Source organism: Bombina bombina, chromosome 4 (genome assembly GCF_027579735.1).
Source record: "Bombina bombina isolate aBomBom1 chromosome 4, aBomBom1.pri, whole genome shotgun sequence".
Taxonomy (NCBI): Eukaryota; Metazoa; Chordata; class Amphibia; order Anura; family Bombinatoridae; genus Bombina; species Bombina bombina.
The window spans coordinates 52,821,444-52,847,106 of record NC_069502.1 but is presented as its reverse complement, the minus strand read 5'-3'; positions in this window follow the sequence as shown (position 1 = coordinate 52,847,106).

Sequence of the window (25,663 nt, the reverse complement as noted above, 5' to 3'; positions counted from 1 at the left end):
ATCAAATGTATATTGCATCTATTGATCGATGTAATTCGTATCTATCAAATGTATATTGCATCTATTGATCTATGTAATTCGTATCTATCAAATGTATATTGCATCTATTGATCTATGTAATCTATGTATCTATCTGTCAAATCTATCTATCTGGTGGTTGTGCAAATGGACTGTTTGCGGTTGTTTGCGGTGCGTTACACGGGGAGTTTGGTCTGTCACTGTGAAGCGGGCGTAACCCTTACACTACCTGATCGATACAACATCATACCTGATGTTTTAAAGCACGTTATTCCAAACAATTTAGGAATGTTAGGTGATTTATGCCCTTTATGGCTTAAAACCAGACTCTGCATCAACTATGTAATTTTCCGTGGGAGTTTTGCCATGGATCCCCCTCCGGTATGCCACAGTCCAGGTGTTAGTCCCCTTGAAACAACTTTTCCATCACTTTTTTTTACATCAGTCTGCTAGTGTTATTTAATTGTAGTTGCCAGGCCAGCCTGCCACTAGTGCCAGCCTGTGTGTCAGGCTCCCAGCATATACTGTGCCTACTTCCATCCTCAGTGCCACCACTCATATCTGTTGTAACATTAGTGTTACTTTTTTTTTAAAAAAAGTTTTACATCAGTCTGCTAGTGTTATTTAATTTTAGTTGCCAGGCCAGCCTGCCACTAGTGCCAGCCTGTGTGTCAGGCTCCCAGCATATACTGTGCCTACTTCCATCCTCAGTGCCACCACTCCTATCTGTTGTAACATTCGTAATTCGTATCTATCAAATGTATATTGCATCTTTTGATCTATATTATTCGTATCTATCAAATGTATATTGCATCTTTTGATCCATGTAATTCGTATCTATCAAATGTATATTGCATCTATTGATCTATGTAATTCGTATCTATCAAATGTATATTGCATCTTTTGATCTATGTAATTCGTATCTATCAAATGTATATTGCATCTATTTATCTATGTAATTCGTATCTATCAAATGTATATTGCATCTTTTGATCTATGTAATTCGTATCTATCCAATGTATATTGCATCTATTGATCTTAATCTATGTAATTCGTATCTATCAAATGTATATTGCATCTATTGATCTATGTAATTCGTATCTATCAAATGTATATTGCATCTATTGATCGATGTAATTCGTATCTATCAAATGTATATTGCATCTATTGATCTATGTAATTCGTATCTATCAAATGTATATTGCATCTATTGATCTATGTAATTTGTATCTATCATATGTATATTGCATCTATTGATCTATGTAATTCGTATCTATCAAATGTATATTGCATCTATTGATCTATGTAATTTGTATCTATCATATGTATATTGCATCTATTGATCTATGTAATTTGTATCGATCATATGTATATTGCATCTCTTGATCTATGTAATCTATGTATCTATCTATCAAATCTATCTATCTGGTGGTTGTGCAAATGGACTGTTTGCGGTTGTTTGCGGTGCGTTACACGGGGAGTTTGGTCTGTCACTGTGAAGCGGGCGTAACCCTTACACTACCTGATCGATACAACATCATACCTGATGCTTTAAAGCACGTTATTCCAAACATTTTAGGAATGTTAGGTGATTTATGCCCTTTATGGCTTAAAACCAGACTCTGCATCAACTATGTAATTTTCCGTGGGAGGTTTGCCATGGATCCCCCTCCGGCATGCCACAGTCCAGGTGTTAGTCCCCTTGAAACAACTTTTCCATCACTATTGTGGCCAGAAAGAAATCCCTGTGGGTTTTAAAGTTCGCCTGCCTATTGAAGTCAATGGCGGTTCGCCTGGTTCGCCGGTTCGCGAACAGTTGCGGAAGTTCGAGTCCGCCTTTCGCGAACCGAAATTTTTAGGTTCGCGACATCACTAGCTATTGATTCCCCATTTTTTAATTACATTGATTTTCTATATTAAATAACATTATATTTTCAATTGCTCTTTTCAACTACTTGATTTATGTATATATATAAAAAATGATATATTAGAAAAATGTGGGTTTTCTATGGGCTATTAATTCCCCATTTTTTATTAACATTCGGCCAGATTACGAGTTTTGCGTTATGAGCTATGCGGTGCTAACGAGCAGTTTTCTCTCACTGCTCACTTACATGCAGCACTGGTATTATGGGTTTTTACAAACTCGGCGTTAAAAGACAAAAAGTGAGCGTAGAGGAAAATTGAGCTCCATACCGCACTTCAATACAAGCGCTGCTTAAGTCAGCGGTGAGCTGGTCGTACGTGCTCGTGCACGATTTCCCCATAGGAATCAACAGGGAGATTCGGCTGAGAAAAAGTCTAAAACCTGCAAAAAAGCAGCGTAAAACTCAGTAACGCAGCCCCATTGATTCCTATGGGGAAATAAAAGTTATGTTTACACCTAACACCCTAACATGAACCCCGAGTCTAAACACGCCTAATCTTACACTTATTAACCCCTAATCTGCCGCCCCCAACATCGTCGCCACCTACATTATATTTATTAACCCCTATTATACCACTCCGGACATCGCCGCCACCTACATTATACTTATTAACCCCTATTCTGCTGCCCCCAACATCGCCAAAACCTACATTATATTTATTAACCCCTAATCTCCCTCCCCAATGTCACCGCAACCTACCTACAATTATTAACCCCTAATCTGCCACCCCCAACGTCGCCGCCAATATAATAAACATATTAACCCCTAAACCGCCGCACTCCTGCCTTGCAATCATTAGTTAAATATTATTAACCTCTAATCTGCCATCCCTAACATCGCCGCCACCTACCTACATTTATGAACCCCTAATCTGCCGCCCCTAACGTCGCCGCCACTATACTAAATGTATTAGCCCCTAAACCTAAGTCTAACCCTAACACTCCCTAACTTAAATATAATTACAATAAATCTAAATAAAAATTAATATTATTACCTAAATAATTCCTATTTAAAACTAAATACTTACCTGTAAAATAAACCCTAAGCTAGCTGCAATATAACTAATAGTTACATTGTAGCTAGCTTAGGTTTTATTTTTATTTTACAGGCAAGTTTGTATTTATTTTAACTAGGTAGAATAGTTACTAAATAGTTATTAACTATTTACTAACTACCTAGCTAAAATAAATACAAAAGTACCTGTAAAATAAAACCTAACCTAAGTTACACTAACACCTAACACTACATTACAAGTAAATAAATTACCTAAATTAAATACAATTAAATAAATTAAATACAATTAGCTAAAGTACAAAAACAAACAAACACTAAATTACAGAAAATTAAAAACAAATTACAGATCTTTAAACTAATTACACCTAATCTAATAGCCCTATCAAAATAAAAGAAAGCCCCCCCAAAATAAAAAAAAAACCTAGCCTAAACTAAACTATCAATAGCCCTTAAAAGAGCCTTTTGTGGGGCATTGCCCCAAAGTAATCAGCTCTTTTACCTGTAAAAAAAATACAAACAACCCCCCCAACAGTAAAACCCACCACCCACACAACCAACACCTCAAATAAAAACCTAACTAAAAAAAACTAAGCTCCCCATTGCCCTGAAAAGGGCATTTTGGATGGACATTGCGCTTAAAAGGGCATTTACCTTTTTTTGCGGCCCAAAGCCCTAACCTAAAAATAAAACCCACCCAATACACCCTTAAAAAAACCTAACACTAACCCCCTGATGATCGACTGTTCAGAAGACCGGACATCCATCCTCAAGGAAGCGGCAGAAGTCTTCATCCATCCGGGCCAAAGTCCTCAATGAAGCCCGGAGAAGTCTTCATCCAAGCCGGGCGAAGTGGTCCTCCAGACGGGCAGAAGTCTTCATCCAGACGGCATCTTCTATCTTCATCCATCTGACGCAGAGCGGCTCCATCAAGACATCCATGCAGGAGGGCCTCAGTTTAGGGGTCAATAGGTAGTTTATGGGTGTTAGTGTACTTTTTAGCACTTTAGTTATGAGTTTTATACTACGGCGTTGAACCATAAAACTCTACTGACTTTAGAATGCGTTACGCATCTTGGAGGTAGAGGGTGTACCGCTCACTTTTTGGCCTCCCAGGGCAGACTTGTAATACCGGCGCTATGGAAGTCCCATAGAAAAAAGGCTTTACGAAGTTTCCGTAAGTCGTTTTGCGGTAAGGCCAAACATGTGTGCGGTGCCCCTAAACCTGCAAGACTCGTAATACCAGCGGTAGTGAAAAAGCAGCGTTAGGACCTGTTAACGCTGCTTTTTCAGCTTAACGTACAACTCGTAATCTAGCCGATTGATTTTCTATATTAAATGACATTATATGTTCAATTGCTCCTTTCAGCTACTTTATTTATGTGTTTATATATATATAAAAACATTATATATTAGAATAATGTGGGTTTTCTACGTACTAATCTATTAAGGTATATACCGACACACTTTACCACATATCATTATTATCCAGAGTGAGATTTGGCCAGCATTGGCACATCCTTTGTGTATTCGCCTGTTCCTACTGTTTTCTAGTAATGCTCCTTGGAGGGAGGCATTTTTTCACATAGGACTGCTATGCGCTAGATATTCTAATAATTTTTGTACTACCAAAATATTCATAACCACCTTCAGGTTTAGCGTTGTAGGTCTAATAAAGTGTCGGCGTTGGCGATAAGTGTTAGTTTTTTTAAAGCACGCTCCATTAAAGTCTATGGGGTGGATGTTTCAACGAGGTCCTGAAGTTAGCGTAAGTCAGGATTCGTTTGCATGCAAACTTAAGCTCATTAAAAGTTTACATTCAGCGGTGTTTGCACATGAGTGAAAATGCTAAATAATTTGCCATTTTTAATCTGGCCAATAGATGGATAGATATACAGAAACATAGACAGATAAATTGATAGAAGGAAATGTTATTTTTATTTTAAATATAGAGAGAAGGATAGATAGATAGATGATAGATAGATAGATAGATAGATAGATAGATAGATAGATAGATAGATATATAGATGATAGATAGATAGATAGAAGGAAATGTTATTTTTATTTTAAAGATAGATAGATAGATAAATAGATAGATAGATAGATTGATAGATAGATAGATAGATAGATAAAGTAGGTTAGATAGAGTAGGTCTTTGGTAGTGGCCCCCTACTTTTAATTATGTGCCCCTCACATATGTGGTTTCTAGAGACACAAGTTTTAATGAATTAGAGCCATAGAATAACAGACTATCAAAAGCAAGCTGCACAGACTGCTAAGAGGCTGAAAAACAGAGCTTACACAGAAGGAATTCTCAGTAAAGCCAAAAATAGTGTAGATCACATAGCTAGATAGGACTTACTGAATTACAAGGGTATCCTTAAAGAAATAAATAAGCAAAATCTTCAATTTATAACTGCATATAGTTTAGAGTTTGACAAAATATGTTAGACAGGGGCGTATTATGGCCTAGGCCAACAAAGCCGGTGCCTAGGGCAGCAGATTTGGGAGGGACAGCACATCTGCCCTATCCTCTCTCTAAAAGCCAGCATACAGTACAGTGAGCGATAAAGTGCAGGCTTTTACAGAGAAGACAAGGCACGTGCGCTGATTAAGGTCGCTCTTCACAGGCAGTGCTCCTTTAAACCTTTGATTCATTTAGAGCCGCCAGCATTTTTGCAGTGGAAGAGTTCTTGGCGAGAAACCTGCCCGGGGATAAGCTTACAAGGCTGGAGGAGAAGACCTTGTGCCGATATGCTGCCTCCCCTTGTCAGCTGTGGTGGGTCTGCGAGTGCAGTGCTTATTGCAGGTCTTAGTAACTAACAGACTGTATGCTTCTGTGCACTGCTTAGATCAGCTTGTGATGTCTAATCATAAACTCTCAGCGCTAATGTATGTTAGCTACTAATAGCTGTCTTTCTCTGCATTCATGAACCCACGGAGTAAATAGTAAACGGACACTTAAAAAGTTTCATTTCTTGAATGATTGTAATTACTGTATGTTGTTGCATGTGAAGGGCAGTGATTGCTTTAAAGTATATTCTTCTTTCCCTCCCTTACTCTTTCCCTTCTTTTCCTTTCTCCCTCCCTTCCTCCCTCAACTCCCTCTCTTCTTTCTTTCCCTCCCTTCCTTCTTTCCCTCAACTCCCTCCCTTGCTCCATTCTTTCACTCCTTTCTTTACCTCCCTTCTTTCCCTCCCCCCTTTTCTCCTCTCCCTCCCCACTTTTCTCTTCTCTCTCTCTCTCTCTCTCTCTCTCTCTCTCTCTCTCTCTCTCTCTCTCTCTCTCTCTCTCTCTCTCTCCCTCCCTTCTTTCATTTCCCTCCCTTTTCTCCCCTCCCCTTCCACTGATGTAACATCATCAAGGAATCTCTTCCAATATTATATACCGATCCAATAATAAAGGAAATACTACAGGAAGGTTGTGATTGTGTACCTAGAAAGGGATAAACTTTGGCTAACTATTTATCTCCTTCAGACTTAAAGGCACAGACCAACAAAAGCTGGTTACAAAGGTAAAAAGGGCTTCTATAAATGCAGAAGACCTATTTGCAGAACATGCAATTTTGTAACAGAAGGAAATAAGTTTAAATCGAGTACAACGCAACAAGAATATGATATCAATTTCTTTATCAATTGCAATTTGCAACACTACTCATGTAGTGTATTTGCTGACCTGCCAGATTTGTAAAAAACACAATATACTGGTAAAACCAAAAGGCCGCTAAAAGAAAGATTTTTAGAACACCTCAGGTCCATTGAGGATGAGGAATCTGATACGCCTATAGCGAGACAGTTCAAACAAATGCATAACTCAGATACTACAGCACTCACACTACAAGGGATAGATCACAATTCTAATTGGAAAAGGGGAGGTAACAGGGAGTTAAAAATGAACAAGAGAGAGGTCTTCGGGATTTTTTTATTTTGTGTAAATAATTTTTATTGACAATTTTTCATATACAGTATTAGCACATACAGGTATACAGTTTAAGAGTGGAGCATATCTCAACGAATATTCACAAAGGTTATAACACACTGTATATCTTTAATAAATAGCTCAGCATAGGTGTTAGAGGAAAAAGGAAGAGAAACAGCTAAAGGGTCATAGGGACCGCTAGAGAGAGGACTAAGAAGGGAGGGGTAGAGTAGAAGAACCTCCTTGCACTTAATGTATCTGATGGTGTTAGGATATATCCTACTAGGCTATATATAGGTATGAGTAATGGTTTATCGGTGCTGAAATATTAAGGGAACATCTCTACGTTTTATTGCGCTCTTTGGCCTAGATTTGGAGTTTTGCGGACAAAGGGGTGCGTTAGCTACACGTGCTTTTTTTGGGCCGCACCTTTTAAATACTGCTGGTATTTAGAGTTCACAGAATGGCTGCGTTAGGCTCCAAAAAAGGAGCGTAGAGCATAATTTACCGCCACTGCAACTCTCAATACCAGCGGTGCTTACGGACGCGGCCAGCTTCAAAAACGTGCTCGTGCACGATTCCCCCATAGGAAACAATGGGACAGTTTGAGCTGAAAAAAAACACCTGCAAAAAAGCAGCGTTCAGCTCCTAACGCAGCCCCATTGTTTCCTACGGGGAAACACTTCCTAAGTCTGCACCTAACACCCTAACATGAACCCAGAGTCTAAACACCCCTAACCTTACACTTATTAACCCCTATTCTGCCGCCCCCGCTATCGCTGACCCCTGCATTATATTATTAACCCCTAATCTGCCGCTCCGTACACCGCCGCAACCTACGTTATCCCTATGTACCCCTAATCTGCTGCCCCTAACACCGCCGACCCCTATATTATATTTATTAACCCCTAATCTGCCCCCCACAACGTCGCCGCCAGCTACCTACAATAATTAACCCCTAATCTGCCGACCAGACCTCACCGCTACTATAATAAATTTATTAACCCCTAATCCGCCTCACCCCCGCCTCAATAACCCTATAAGAAATAGTATTAACCCCTAATCTGCCCTCCCTAACATCGCCGACACCTAACTTCAATTATTAACCCCTAATCTGCCGACCGGACCTCACCGCTACTCTAATAAATGGATTAACCCCTAAAGCTAAGTCTAACCCTAACACTAACACCCCCCTAAATTAAATATAATTTAAATCTAACGAAAAAAATTAACTCTTATTAAATAAATTATTCCTATTGAAAGCTAAATACTTACCTGTAAAATAAACCCTAATATAGCTACAATATAAATAATAATTATATTGTAGCTATTTTAGGATTAATATTTATTTTACAGGCAACTTTGTATTTATTTTAACCAGGTACAAAAGCTATTAAATAGTTAATAACTATTTAATAGCTAAAATAGTTAAAATAATTACAAAATTACCTGTAAAATAAATCCTAACCTAAGTTACAATTAAACCTAACACTACACTATCAATAAATTAATTAAATACAATACCTACAAATAAATACAATTAAATAAACTAACTAAAGTACAAAAAATAAAAAAGAACTAAGTTACAAAAAATAAAAAAATATTTACAAACATTAGAAAAATATTACAACAATTTTAAACTAATTACACCTACTCTAAGCCCCCCTAATAAAATAGCAAAGCCCCCCAAAATAAAAAAATGCCCTACCCTATTCTAAATTAAAAAAGTTCAAAGCTCTTTTACCTTACCAGCCCTGAAAAGGGCCATTTGCGGGGCATGCCCCAAATAATTCAGCTCTTTTGCCTGTAAAAAAAAACATACAATACCCCCCCAACATTACAACCCACCACCCACATACCCCAAACCCCCCTTAAATAAACCTAACACTAAGCCCCTGAAGATCTTCCTACCTTATCTTCACCATGCCGGGTTCACCGATCCGTCCTCCGAAGTCTTGATCCAAGCCTCCGAAGTCTTGATCCAAACCCAAGCGGGGGCTGAAGAGTGACGTCCATCCTCCGGCTGAAGTCTTGATCCAAGCGGCAAATGAAGAAGTCCATCTTTGGGAAGAAATCTTCATCCTATCCGGGCAGAAGAGGACATCCGGACCGGCAAACATCTTCATCCAGGCGGCATCTTCTATGTTGTTCCATCCGATGACGAGCGGCTGATCTTGAAGACCTCCGGCGCGGATCCATCCTCTTCTTTCGACGTCCAACTGAAGAATGAAGGTTCCTTTAAGGGACGTCATCCAAGATGGCATCCCTCGAATTCTGATTGGCTGATAGGATTCTATCAGCCAATCGGAATTAAGGTAGGATAAATCTGATTGGCTGATGGAATCAGCCAATCAGATTGAGCTCGAATTCTATTGGCTGATTGGAACAGCCAATAGAATGCGAGCTCAATCTGATTGGCTGATCCAATCAGCCAATCGGATTGAACTTGAATCTGATTGGCTGATTCCATCAGCCAATCAGATTTTTCCTACCTTAATTCCGATTGGCTGATAGAATTCTATCAGCCAATCGGAATTCGAGGGACGCCATCTTGGATGACGTCCCTTAAAGGAACCTTCTTTCTTCAGTTGGACGTCGAAAGAAGAGGATGGATCCGCGCCGGAGGTCTTCAAGATCAGCCGCTCGTCATCGAATGGAAGAACATAGAAGATGCCGCCTGGATGAAGATGTTTGCCGGTCCGGATGTCCTCTTCTGCCCGGATAGGATGAAGATTTCTTCCCGAAGATGGACTTCTTCATTTGCCGCTTGGATCAAGACTTCAGCCGGAGGATGGACGTCACTCTTCAGCCCCCGCTTGGGCTTGGATCAAGACTTCAGAGGCTTGGATCAAGACTTCGGAGGACGGATCGGTGAACCCGGCGTGGTGAAGATAAGGTAGGAAGATCTTCAGGGGCTTAGCGTTAGGTTTATTTAAGGGGTTTTTGGGTTAGATTAGGGGTATGTGGGTTGTGGGTTGTAATGTTGGGGGGGGTATTGTATGGTTTTTTTTTACAGGCAAAAGAGCTGAATTATTTGGGGCATGCCCCGCAAATGTCCCTTTTCAGGGCTGGTAAGGTAAAAGAGCTTTGAACTTTTTTAATTTAGAATAGGGTAGGGCATTTTTTTATTTTGGGGCTTTGCTATTTTATTAGGGGGCTTAGAGTAGGTGTAATTAGTTTAAAATTGTTGTAATATTTTTCTAATGTTTGTAAATATTTTTTTATTTTTTGTAACTTAGTTCTTTTTTATTTTTTGTACTTTAGTTAGTTTATTTAATTGTAGTTATTTGTAGGTATTGTATTTAATTAATTTATTGATAGTGTAGTGTTAATTTTGTAATTATTTTAACTAGGTAGCTATTAAATAGTTAATAGCTATTGTACCTGGTTAAAATAAATACAAAGTTGCCTGTAAAATAAATATTAATCCTAAAATAGCTACAATATAATTATTCGTTATATTGTAGCTATATTAGGGTTTATTTTACAGGTAAGTATTTAGCTTTAAATAGGAATAATTTATTTAATAAGAGTTCATTTTTTTCGTTAGATTTAAATTATATTTAACTTAGGGGGGTGTTAGTGTTAGGGTTAGACTTAGCTTTAGGGGTTAATCCATTTATTAGAGTAGCGGTGAGGTCCGGTCGGCAGATTAGGGGTTAATAATTGAAGTTAGTTGTCGGCGATGTTAGGGAGGGCAGATTAGGGGTTAATACTATTTCTTATAGGGTTATTGAGGCGAGAGTGAGGCGGATTAGGGGTTAATAACTTTATTATAGTAGCGGTGAGGTCCGGTCGGCAGATTAGGGGTTAATTATTGTAGGTAGCTGGCGGCGACGTTGTGGGGGGCAGATTAGGGTTTAATAAATATAATATAGGGGTCGGCGGTGTTAGGGGCAGCAGATTAGGGGTACTTAAGTATAACGTAGGTGGCGGCGGTGTGCGGTCTGCAGATTAGGGGTTAATTATTGTAGGTAGCTGGCGGCGACGTTGTGGGGGGCAGATTAGGGATTAATAAATATTATGTAGGGGTCGGCGGTGTTAGGGGCAGCAGATTAGGGGTACATAAGTATAACGTAGGTTGTGGCGGTGTGCGGTCGGCAGATTAGGGGTTAAAAAATTTTAACAGAGTGGCGGCGATGTGGGGGGACCTCGGTTTAGGGGTACATAGGTAGTTTATGGGTGTTAGTGTACTTTAGAGCACAGGAGTTGAGAGCTTTATGAACCAGCGTTAGCCCAGAAAGCTCTTAACTCCTGGCTTTTTTCTGCGGCTGTAGTCTTGTCGTTAGAGTTCTAACGCTCACTTCAGCCAAGACTCTAAATACCGGCGTTAGAAAGATCCCATTGAAAAGATAGGATACGCAATTGGCGTAGGGGGATCTGCGGTATGGAAAAGTTGCGGCTGGAAAGTGAGCGTTAGACCCTTTCCTGACTGACTCCAAATACCAGCGGGCGGTAAAAACCAGCGTTAGGAGCCTCTAACGCTGGTTTTGACGGCTAACGCAAAACTCCAAATCTAGGCGTTTGTTCCCAAATAAAAATAATATCTAGTATAAAATCTTTTTTCCCCAAAAAACAATAATGTCTCTTTTCTAAGGACAATATATGTGTTAACTCAGTTTCCCATTGTCGGAATGTGGGGGGATGTTGTTGTTTCCACAGCCTAGGTATAAGACGTTTGGCACATGTGAGCATCAGTTGTAATAGTTTCTTGCGGTATACACACTGCAAGCTAGGGACTTGATTTAATAAGAACATTGGTGCTGAGAGAGTGAGTTGTGTACTCAACGTGAGGTTAATGCACTGCTCCAATAGGGCCCAAAAATTTGATAATTTGTTGCAAGACCACCATATATGGGAAATTGTGCCAACCTCTCCACAGCGCCTCTAGCAGCTAGAGTTAGCTCCTGAAAATGTTTAATTTAGTCTTTGAGGAGTAAGGTACCAGCGTGAAATGATTTTATAGTTAAGTTCAGCTAGTGCAAGAGAAGTAGAAGGGGAATGTGTCATGCGAAAACATAGTAACCAAACGTCTTTCGGGAGCTGGACCTGGAGCTCCGTCTCCCATTTGGAAGTGTAAGAAGGCGATCTAATCGTAGGTAGATCCCTTAGGAGCTTGTGTGTGGTGGAAAGGTGTGATTTGTGCATGTCGCGGGTAAGGCAGAGTTTTTTGAAGGGTTTTAGTGGGTGAAGGCAATCGTGTCTATATGGGCAATCAAGAATAGCTTAACGAATTTGGAGGTAGGAGAACCAACTGTGGAATGGGGAGCCTATTGAGTCTTTCAGATTAGTTCTATCTTTTACTTGGAATGACTCTATGAGTAGGAATATAGGCAATTTTTTGTGGATTACTTCCTCAGCTTCATATTTAAATTGGTGGTGGTTAAAGAAAAGGGTGTTATTCAGTATTGGAGTCATTGGTGATATTGGGGTAGAGAGAATATTAGGGTGTTTAATAAGAGAGTCCCAGATAGCCAGCAAATATCTCACATTGTGCTTTGTTTAAGTAAGGCTGCCTCAATTTGGATCCATATTTTAAATGGAGAGTTATGGTTCCATGCAACTTTTCATGCAAGATGTGTTGCCTTATAGTATAATGTTAAATTTGGGGCGTTTAGGCCTCCCTCCTTTTTTCTCAGATATAAGGTATTGCTGGACACTCTTGGTTTTTTATAAGCCCAGATAAAAGATTCTAGCATTTTTTGTTGAGTACGCAGGTAATGTCCCGGTATTGATATAGGAAGGGCTTGAAATATAATCATCATTTTTATTGTATTAACCCGACCTATCCAAGAAAGGTGACCCTGCTTGTGCCATGCGTCCAATAAGGAAAAAACAATAGTTTGAAGCTTCATATAGTTCTCGTGAAATAAATTTTGAGGGTTTTTTGAGATGATCAACCCCAAATATCTAAGGGTGTTTGTGACAGAGAAGGGAGTTTTATGTTGGAGAAAGTCTAGTTCTGTTGAATTTACATGAATAGGGATGATACTCGGTTTCTCCATATTGATTGAGTAATTGGAGAACTGCTTATACGTCTCTAATACCTGTATCAAGGCTGGTAGGGAAGTTAATGGTGCTTGTAATGTAAAGATAATGTCATCTGCAAAGAGAAGGCATGTTTGTTGAATGTTGCCAAATGAGATACCAGTGATGTTTGGGTCGTTTCTAATCTGGGCTGCTAATATTTCCATTGTAATGGCAAATAGCAGGGGGGACAACGGCACCCTTGTCGGGTACCATTAGATATTGGGAAGGCTTGGGAAATCGTATCTTTAACTTTAATCATGGCTCGAGGGTTATTATATAGTGCTTGTACTCTGGATATAAATTTGTCTGAAAAACCAAATTTTGACTTGGCCGACCACATGAAATGCCAATCGACCCTGTCAAAAGCCTTCTCGGCATCAGTGGCTAGAAGAACAAGAGGGCTCTTAAAGTCATGGGAAGTGTATAGTGCTGGAAGTAGTCTGGTGGTGTTGTCTTTTGCTTCTCGACCCCTGATGAATCCAACCTGGTCCGGGTGAATAATTTTCGGAAGAATGAGATTAAGACGGTTTGCCAAGATCTTAGCGTAGATCTTGATATCAACGTTTAATAAAGAGATTGGTCTATAATTGCCTACTATATCCTTAGGTTTATCAGGCTTTGGAATTACTGTAATCATGGCGTCTAGAAGGGGCTGAGAAAATGTGTGGCCTTGATCTATAGACTGAAACAGTTCATATAAATGGGGACTAATATTACCTACTAATAGTTGGTAAAATTTAGTAGAAAGGCCATCCGGATCAGGGGATTTACTACCCGGAAGGGACTTAATTGTATTTGTAATTTCCAGTAGGGAAATGGGGGAATCTAAAATGTTCAAGTCATCTTCTTGGATCAAGGGGACAGTCGTTGAGTCAAGATACAGTTTCATCTTATCTCGTCTTTCCTGGTCATTCGTATTTTTAATATTATACAGCGAAGTGTAATATGAGACGAAACTACTAGTTATATCTTCGTTTTTATCTAGCCAGCACTCTCCCCGCTTTATTAGATTCTGCAAAAAATGTAGCTTTAGAGGTCAGAGCGCACATATGCACATTTTCAGTTAAAAATTTGTTAAGATTATCTCTAGCTTCTCTTACCCCAGCTAGTTTTTGCAGGGATTGCGGGTCTTGTTTGTGGGAGTTTTCCATAGCGAGGAGAATACTGGTCAGAGAGTCAAACTGAGCTGATCTTTGTTTTTTAAGTTTCACAGTAAGTTGTATAAAATCTCCTCCTAATAAGATAGGGCCTTTCGCTATGTCGAGAAACTTATTGGTGACTTTACGAAAAAAGCAAGGAGTGAATTTTATTGGAGCATAAATGTTTGCAAGTGTAATGGGTTTTCCATAGTAAAGGCTTACTAAAATCAGGATTCTGCCCTCGGTGTCACTAAATTTTTGTAGTAAGTCGAATGATGTGTTGCGTTTAAATAAGGTGCAAACGCCATTATGTCTAGTTGGGCCTGAGCTAAGGTAGTATTGGTCATAGTATTTAGAGGGAAGCTTTGGTTCGTGTTTTTTCTTGAAGTGGGTTTCCTGAATCATTACTATGTCTAAATTATTTTTATAGAAGTCATATAGGGCGATTGATCGTTTTTTGGCAGAAAGGAATCCCTTTACATTTTGAGTGGCAATGGTTATTGACCCTTCATATACCCGGGTAGACATTATGAGTGTTATATATGTATACTCGGGAATAGAGCAAATTTCAAGTGCAAAGAGGGTGTTAGTGAGCTAATATAGATTAGAAAATTAAGAATTTAGCTTAGGAGGTAGAAAGTTGGATCAAAGATTAAAGCGATGTCAGTAGTCTTTAAAGAAGAAGATCCTATTTAGGAATGTAAGAGGCTGTTGGGCAAGCTGGACATGATTTTACTAAAAAGTAAAAAGGAAAGTGTAGCGAAATAGAAGAGGAGAAAAGAGAAAAAAAAAACAGAAAAATGTTTATATAAACATGTGGACCATTATTAGTCTAGCTGGAAAACTTTAAAAACAGTATACCATAGTAGTAACAACTTAAGACTGATTTATAACATACAATAACGTGTCAAACATTTGAGAAATCTAGGGGGACATACATTCGTCTAAAAAGGTAAACGAGCCCCTTATGATAAATCCTAAGGTTATCCTTAGAGAGTAGGTATGAGGCTGTCTAATTAATTTAGGGAGATTCCACTCTTAGGTAAAATAAAATTATTTGTGGCTTGTCAACATGTATATTACTATAATCTAACAGGCAATAGGAAAGTGGACTATACCTTGTGTCAATGTAGCCCTATACTCATGGTGAACAGAAGGGCCATGGAGGTGTTTGTCATTCAACACTACACTAACAGGCAAGACTCAGATATAATCTAGTGCAAAACAACAAATCTAACATTTACTCTGCAATATTACAATGTAAGAAGAGCTGCTACGCGGGGGTAATACTGTCATTTAGTACCTTAGTAGCGTGCCAGACTCAAATATAATGCAGGGTATAGCAGAAACTCTAGCAATTTCTTCTGCAATATTGCAGTGTGAGAAGAATTGCTATGTGAATATTATATTTAGGGTAGGGGCTTTAGGCCTATATTTAAGATAGCAACTGTAGATATTTTTATCAATTATACAAACTGAACCAAACTAACCGTTATAGCATATCAACTTTCAACAAGTGGTTAAATGTGACTCTGTAGAGTCTCATAGAGAGCAGCAAGTTACGAGAGTCAGGCCTTTTAGGAATCTCTATCCATAGTCTAATCCTATCATAACAATAATTATATATGCCACGGTAACATCCGATCAACTAGTCAAACAATTAACAATTCTAACATAACAAAGTCCAATAAGTAACTGATTATAGTCTCTGTGATACCTAAAAAAGCCCATCAGGTTAGCAGAGTAAAAGTGTTAATAACAACAACATATATTTACATGTCCTTTCTCAAGGTGGATCCTCCACAGTACTAGTGGTGTTGGTTTGTCTTCTTTTGTTTTGTGTCGCTGTAGAATCCATCCAAGGATGCCTCTGTGATTTAGGTGCCTCTTGTCTAGCTGGTGTTGGTGATTGGGAGGTAGAATCTTGCGATTCCAGCGGTGATATTCCCAGTGATTGGCAAAACTGCTCAGCATCTGGCGGATAAAGGCATTCAAATTTTTTCCCATTTTTAACAGCTATGACAGAGGTTGGAAACCCCCACCTATACGGAATCTTCAATGTGCGAAGGTGAGAGGTTAAGAAAGAAAAGTCTCTCCTTTTCTGAAGTGTCTGCGCCGAGAGGTCTTGAAATACTTGTATGCAGTGACCTTCTAACATGGTAGATGATTGCTTTCTAGAGTAGTTGTAAATAGTTACCCTGTGCTGGAAGTTTTGAAAGTGAACAATTATATCACAAGGTGGTGAGCCTTCAGATGGTTTAGGACGTAATGACCTATGGGCCCTATGAAGTATAATTTCAGATAAATTGCCTGAGTTGCTCTTTACTAAGTCTGCAAAAAAAGTCTGCAGGTAGTCCTGAATCTCGCTTCCCAGAACAGTTTCCGGAATTCCCCTGAATCTTAGTTTGCTCCTTCTAGAGTGATTCTCTAAGTCGTCTAGTTTATCTTCTAGATCGACCATACAGTGATGATGTTGAAAGGCCTTAGAGGAGAGACTTGCTATTTTCTGGGATGACACATATTCATGCTCTTCTAGAGTGTCTACCCTGTAACTTAGGTCGGAAATGTCCTTTTTTAAGCCTGCACACTCGTTCTTGATGCATGATTTGACCTGTTCTATAAGGGCTTCCATAGCACCATAGGTAATGATATCATCTTTTCCCATTTCAGTGGTTTTTGTTTGTAACCCCATTGCGGCATCTGCAGCCTCACATGAGCTTTCATCTTAAGAAGTTTGCATTAGATCAGGGTCCTTATTAGGCTTTTGCTTGTCTGCTTGTCTGAAAAAAAAGCTCATAGCTCCCTGGGCTGTTGGTGTTAGTTTTTGAGACTTGTCACTCCGTGTTAGTTTTCTTTGCGACATAGTGAGGAGATAGGGAGACAATGCTGAATATAGTTGTTATAGGTGTGATCTCTACCCCTCTGCAGTGGTACACAACTCCCTAGGGCTATTGCTCTCACAGAGCGATCACAGGAAAAGGTATTGGATATGACCCACTGCTACAAAGAACAGTGGGAAGTGGGGAGGAGGAGAGTGTACCCTGTTTCAGAGCAGGAATATAGGGCCAGCGCACACTAAGGCCTAGATTTGGAGTTTGGCGTTAGCCGTGAAAACCAGCGTTAGAGGCTCCTAACGCTGGTTTCTTACGGACTCCGGTATTTAGAGCTCATTTACCGACACTCAAAAATCACCCAACGCACAAATCTCTACCGACAGCTCAAACCCAGTAGTTAACATATACCGACAAAATAAACATCCACGAATCACAAAACAAATATTACACAAACTACACTTACACTCATACAAACACAACACTATATTTATTTTTCAGATTTAATAATTTTTCATCCAAATACAAAGGATCAAAGTTGCGAGATCTCGGGTGTTAGAAAAAAAACAACACAAATCCATTTTCCCATTGACTTACATTGACACACGGGAAAAGACCCTCATATAGCTACATCTAACTAATAAGATTATCACAAACATACACTCATCGATGCATACAAACAATATACACCACATTACATACACAAACAAGTTATTTATTACAAAATTAACACGATTTAGCTACTTTTTCACACATGCTCATGACGTCACTCACTTTACGAGGAAAACCAGTCTTAGAAAAAAAAATTGTCCAAAATTTGGAGCCTCCATTGACTTCTATGGGGAAGACGTGCTCGTGCACGCGACAGACAGATTTCCCTAACGCACGCAAATAGCGTAGACAAAAAAACTCCAAATACCAGCGCTAGAAATAGGAAAAAAATACATGCTTTTCTGTGTTACACCCAGCTATGATAAATAGATCAAGAAATGACTATTTCCCTATGGTGGACTTAGGGATTTTACTTATTGAATATTCACAACACCATTAAATTGTTTCAGACTTTTATATTACATCAACTACAAATCAACATCACTAGTAACAAACTTTTTTAAAAAAAATATTACATTTAAACGGACACAAAAATAATTTAAAATTTTCAGGATTCACAAACAGTACACAATGGGAAACACCTCTCATTTACCTTTATTATTGCATTTCATTTATTCAACTCATATGCTTGCAGCAACTGCATATCTACATAGGCTTAACACATGATCAGTCATGGATGCACATACATTACTTTTACCATTCACTCATACATGTGCATTCAAATGATGGGGGAAAAACACATTACATTCTCTATAGGAATCACAAAACAGAACATATGGATTTTAATGTACTTTTAACATCATGATTCCATCACAATATACCATTAGGAATTACGTACAAGAAGAACATCATTACACCGGATTACAGATGTCACTTTATGGGAAGGAACAACAATGCCAGACCGCTATATAGAAGTCAGCATATGTGGGACACAATCACAATATATACGTATATGTACATAACACGCATCACCCATCACGCAACCACAAAGCACACATTTATATTTTATTCAGCACACAATAACAATGTAGCACAATACAACAACACAATGAGGATTTCAGAACTACATAGGCAGGTTAATAATATGATGACGTCATTAGAAGATTCAACCATACACATCACAGATTCACGACTGTACCGCCCCTTTCTGAACTTTAACACTCAATACTACAATACAACATATACGTAAATAACAGTTTGGAAAAGCATTATTAGGGAGATTTGAATGGGACAATTAATAAATATTGTCAGATCGCAAATCACTTATATATATAATACTACAGATGACAGCCGGAAGTTATTCAGTATTAGTGCCATTTGAATGGGACGCATACAATATTGACAGCTCGGCAATCACTTATATATACAATACTACAGATGGCAGACGGGAAGTTCGGAATTATTATTGCGATTTGAAAGGGACGCATACAATATTGACAGCTCGGCAATCACTTATATATACAATACTACAGATGGCAGACGGGAAGTTCGGAATTATTATTGCGATTTGAAAGGGACGCATACAATATTGACAGCTCGGCAATCACTTATATATACAATACTACAGATGACAGCCGGAAGTTATTCAGTATTAGTGCCATTTGAATGGGACGCATACAATATTGACAGCTCGGCAATCACTTATATATACAATACTACAGATGGCAGACGGGAAGTTCGGAATTATTATTGCGATTTGAAAGGGACGCGTACAATATTGACATCTCGGCAATCACTTATATATACAATACTACAGATGGCAGACGGGAAGTTCTGAATTATTATTGCGATTTGAAAGGGACGCGTACAATATTGACATCTCGACAATCACTTATATATACAATACTACAGATGGCAGATGTTACTTTATCGTTTTCAAACAATGTTGCAGCAACATTGATCGATCACATTCGATGCACATTATACACAACTATGCACTTTCATTCATGTTAGCCTGGACGTGTGCTTGTTACTATAAGATCGCGTTTAAGAAATATTGATTACGCATATGATCAAACATTACAAACATGCACTGGATGTGTGATATTTGACACTTTCACATTGAGATTCATTGGGGGAAAACAACATTTCAGCCAAAAAAACAAAAACGCCCACTTGGAAAGCATTCGCGCCGCTCACATACAAACAAGTGAATACAATTAGCAATCATTACAAACTCACTACCATTGGACTAATTGTACTATAAATCCCCCAAACAACATGGCCAAAGCATCACTTGTGATCCACATCAGATCAAGTGCATACCTTGTTACGCTGTTTTGAAAGATGGATGACGATGACATGGTAGACACTGCTGGTGCTGCTATTGGCGAACTAGCTGTTGATCGAATCAGGCAGCCTCGGCGGCTCAGACTGAGACGAAGGGGTCATCTGGTTCGAGGTCCTCGTGTCTACAGGGTGACACCCACCTTGGAAAACATGAGCGACTTTGAGGTTTATGATAAGTATCGGCTCAATCGCGAACAGCTCATTGGCCTTTACGATCTTCTTAAACCTCATTTGGAGCCACGTATAAGAATAAGGACTGCTGTTCCCGGCATGAGTAAGATGCTAAGTTGTCTTTACGTCCTGGCCTCCGGGAGTTTTCAATCCGGAGAAATGTACATGCATGGCCTGGCTCAAGGTACATTATCTGTGGTGTTTGATAACTTTCTGGACGCCATGGTACGGATCAGTAAGCATTACATAGGATTCCCACAAAATGATGGTGATTGGAGGCGCCTGAAGCGGGAATTCTTTGATATTGCTCAATTGCCCAATGTCTTGGGAGCCATTGATTGTACCCACATTGCGCTGCGTGCTCCAATTGATGACTTGCCCTTCAGAAATCGCAAACATTTTCATAGCCTCAACGTGCAGTATGTTTGTGACGCACAGATGAGGATTATGCATGTGTGTGCGAATTTTGGAGGAGCTTGTCATGATGCCCGCATCCTCGCTCAGTCGTCCCTGTGGAGACCGTTTGAGGAAAGACAAATGCCCCCTGGTTATCTCGTTGGTGAGTATTTGTGCACAACATGGTTAATTAGTTTGACAATTGCCACTGTAGTTTTAAAATGTTAGCGTAATGTTCAGCTATAGGATGCAATTTAACCATTTATTTTTATTTCCGCAAATGTCTAGTTTTAGTTCAATGCAGATATGTAGCATGTCTTACCTTAAATGCTCAGATAGAGAATGCAATGTAACCATTTAGTTTGCATTTTACACAAGGTTTGGTTTAGGAGAAATACGCATATGTAGCATGTCTTAGCCGAAATGGGAAGATATTAGCTAATGCAATTTAACCATGTCATTGTCTCTTTCCGCTAATGTCTACTTTTAGTTCAATGCAGATATGTAGCATGTCTTACCTTAAATGCTCAGATAGAGAATGCAATGTAACCATTTAGTTTGCATTTTACACAAGGTTTGGTTTAGGAGAAATACGCATATGTAGCATGTCTTAGCTGAAATGGGAAGATATTAGCTAATGCAATTTAACCATGTCATTGTCTCTTTCCGCTAATGTCTACTTTTAGTTCAATGCAGATATGTAGCATGTCTTACCTTAAATGCTCAGATAGAGAATGCAATGTAACCATTTAGTTTGCATTTTACACAAGGTTTGGTTTAGGAGAAATACGCATATGTAGCATGTCTTAGCTGAAATGGGAAGATAGAGAATACGATTGAACTAGATTATTCTTTTAAAAAATAAACATTTGTTAGTGGATTATCATGTACAAAAACTTTTATTGGAATCAAAATACTATTTTGAGGATTCAGTTTGAATTATGTTCTGTTCATAATTTATAGGTGATTCTGGGTACATGAGCCGGCCTTGGCTTATTACCCCCTTGCATAGCCCGACTGATGTGTCTGAGGAGCGCTACAATAGGGCTCATAAGAGAACCAGGGCAGTGGTTGAACGGATGTTCGGGCTCCTGAAGATGAGTTTCAGGTGCCTGGACCGGTCGGGAGGAGCCCTCCAGTACAACCCAAAGAAGGTGGCTAAGATCGTTGTAGCCTGTAGTGTCCTGCATAATATTGCACAGCGGGCTGGGATGCTGCAGGGCGTTCAGGCGCACCGAAACCTCCTCAGAGATGAGGAGGATAATCCTGTTCTAGAGGGTCCATTCCGGGACGAGGGGCTCAATGTCAGAGCAGACATCATCAACCGCCACTTTAGACGGTAAATAATAGAAGTTAGACTGGAGTATTGTCAATAGATGTGAACTCTAGGGAAATGACAAGTAGAGAATTGTGCAAACATGTTAGGATTGTTCATCAAATGCTAAAAATGTGTTTGATTTATTAACATAGGTGATGCTCTGGTCATTGGGTCCTGTAGCGAGTCTTTGCCACCTGGTTTTTAAAGAGGACATCAGCTGGTAAGTATAAATGTATGGACTGTTGCTGGCATGAATTGTACACAAATAGATCATATGGCATACATTTTCTAAACTAGTATTTAGTATACACATTACTTAAAATGTACATACTCAGAAAGGGATCCTCTAGCATAACTATCCTCTAGCATGACTATGGTTCAATGTCACACATTAGAGGTTCGTTCTGCTCAATATGACTCATCTTCACACTTGATAGAACAGAACACAAGATGCTACACACGCTTAGTAAGCTAGTGACAGAAATTTATTCTGAAATGGGGGGTGGGGGAGGGGTACAGAACTGATTCACACACTTGTAGTAATTTTTATTAAACTTTTTCTGCCATTAGGGAGCTGACTTAATCTAAAAACTGAAAGGGAAGAATTAGAAGCCTGACAGTGAAGATTGCCCAGACTGACAGTGGAAAAAGCCAAGATTGAAATTGAAGTATACCAATGGGATCATGTCTGACATTATCTTTCCAATCTGCTGACCTTGAAAAACAAACAAAGACATGTTCACATGGTAAGTGCCAACTATTTGATAGAATAAGGCTGTGGAGGCATCCTATTGGAGACACTTAGATTATTTTCTAATTTTTAGATGGTATTTCACAGTCCTCTATTTTTGAAATGATGAATAAGGCACCTATTGAAGATCAACTGTTTACCCCTGAATTGACTTTCAAAGACCATGCATTATCCAGGTTGGTGTACCAATGCATGCTAGTGAAGAATGTTGAATATTAGTAGCTTACATACATTAGTCATATTTAGTTCATAATTAGATATTTAGGGATCACAATCAGACACTTAGATGATTTTACTTTTTTAGATGGTATTTCAGTCCTCTATTTTATAAACTGATGAATAAGACACCTATTGAAGATCAACTGTTTACCCCTGAATTGACTTTCAAAGACCATGCATTATCCAGGTTGGTGTACCAATTCATGCTAGTGAAGAATGTTGAATATTAGTAGCTTACATACATTAGTCATATTTAGTTCATAATTAGATATTTAGGGATCACAATCAGACACTTAGATGATTTTACTTTTTTAGATGGTATTTCAGTCCTCTATTTTATGAACTGATGAATAAGACACCTATTGAAGATCAACTGTTTACCCCTGAATTGACTTTCAAAGACCATGCATTATCCAGGTTGGTGTACCAATGCATGCTAGTGAAGAATGTTGAATATTAGTAGCTTACATACATTAGTCATATTTAGTTCATAATTAGATATTTAGGGATCACAATCAGACACTTAGATGATTTTACTTTTTTAGATGGTATTTCAGTCCTCTATTTTATGAACTGATGAATAAGACACCTATTGAAGATCAACTGTTTACCCCTGAATTTACTTTCAAAGACCATGCATTATCCAGGTTGGTGTACCAATGCATGCTAGTGAAGAATGTTGAATATTAGTAGCTTACATACATTAGTCATATTTAGTTCATAATTAGATATTTAGGGATCACAATCAGAAAAAGGAATACATATTATAGTTGATATAGAGGTATTTGAATGGACATGAAATATTACATTTATGTTCAGCATACATATATATTTATTATTGGAATGTGATATACATTATTATGTATAATTCGAAATTCTGATATTTAAATTTAATTTTTATTACACAATATAATGGTGTATGTTTATTTTATTTATTTTTAAATTTAAATCATAAATATCTTGATAAAATGTTGAACAAAGTTAGAGCATAGACACAAGATGATTGTAAATGTATTTTATGAATATTTGACAACGTGTGTATTAACTTTGTAAAATTTTGTTTTTTAATTTCAGATTGTCATCTGATGACTTCCAGGAATATTTTTTTGTTTTTGTTTCAAAAACTTTTTATTTTTTAAATGGTAATAATCAACATTTTATTATTAAATACACTCTTTTGAACAGATTATAATAAATATCCATATAATCTGTCAATAAAAAACAATTTGACTCCCATGACTGGTAGTTGTCTATTTGACAAGCACATGCATAAGATCAAATAATGCATTAATTTTAGAAAATCCACTGATTCAGAGAATATTAAATTAAACTATCTTTTTTAAATTAATTGGGGAGTGCGATCCATCGATGCTTTTCTTTTGAAATTCTTAGATGTTAAAATAATTTCGGATATGTAGTCAAAATTTTACATAAATTATTTCGTTTCACTTTTAAGAAGGGGAAGTTGTTCACTTACATTAAAGTGACAGTGTTGTTGAATGTAAAATTAATTTTATAAGATCTTGTATCTTCCTTAGGTATCTCAAAACATTATTTTATTAAATTTATAAATTTTTACATTTATAAATGGTAGGTCATTTAACTTCATATTTTTCACAAGCTAGTTATTGGATGCCATGTTAATAGATTTTATTTTCTAGTGGAGTCATTTAAAGGGACATTTAACTATAGTTATTAATATTATGTATTTTTTTAAATCTTACCTCTTGGGTTAGACATCACATATCTATATATAATTTTCATTCCCCTTTAGTTTATTTTGACAATGTTAAATCAACATTCAAAATGTTTTGGTCCTTAAAGGGACATTCACAAAGTATATTGTGTCTTGATTTTTAAAAAATCATAAAAGAATTTAAACATATTTAGAAAGTACTATAGAATTACATTCAGTCTTTAAATATACTTCGAAAAATATACATCAATGCACATATCTTAGTCAATTACATAAGGCATCTATGTGCAACCAACAATCATCATCATCAAAATAGCCTATGTAGATATGTATTTAATCCAAGAATATATATAATTACAATCTAATGATTGAATACCAAAACATATTAAGCTGTTCAAATATTATAATCTTATCCAAAATGCATACATAACATATAGCTTAATGTCCCTCTAAGCTGAAGACTGCGAAATACATCCATTACAATATATATTTCAGTCAGTGTATAAAACAATCCAGAAGTTAATCTAAATATGCTTTACTCATATGTTATACTAATTTAGCAAAAGGAAGGTGCCTAGGTTTATGATTTTTCAAGCATTATTGTGAAATGTCTCTTTAAAGGGACATGAACTCAAAATATACTTAAAGGGAGACAGTTAAAAAATTAATGATTTATACATTCTGAATGAGTATTCTATTTTAAGCAACTTTAAAAATTCTCTCATATTATCAATGTTCCTCGTGATGTTGCTATCATTACTTTAAAAATAAGGCATTAAATAGATAATTTATTTGCTTCAGTACTCTGGACAGAACTTGTTTTTTTTGGTTGGATTAATTGATCCAACAATCATCAAGGACAACCCAGGTTTTTTGCAAAAATTGTCCGTAATCTAAAATATCATTATTGATTTGCAAAGAAAGATAACAAGATAATTCTTAACATTTGAGAATCGGATTAAATTATAAAGTTGCTTAACATTTCATGCTCAATCTGAATCACGAACGCTAAATTTGTTTGGACAGTGTCCCTTTAAGAGATTTAAAGAGTGTATTTACTTCTCTTCTTATCTTGACATACTTTGCTTGAAAAGCATATCGAGATAGGCTCAGTAGATGAAGATTGGTGGATGCACAGAGATGCCTTATGTGATTGGCTCAACCATGTGCATTTAAATTTCTTCTGTTGAGGATATCTAAATACTAAGATAAATTGAGTTACATTTTAAAGTCTAAACAATTTTCTATCTCTACAGATCATTTGATACAATTGTTTGTTTGTAATGTCTATTTAAAAATAAAGACGCCATTGCACAATAACATATATGAGCACTTC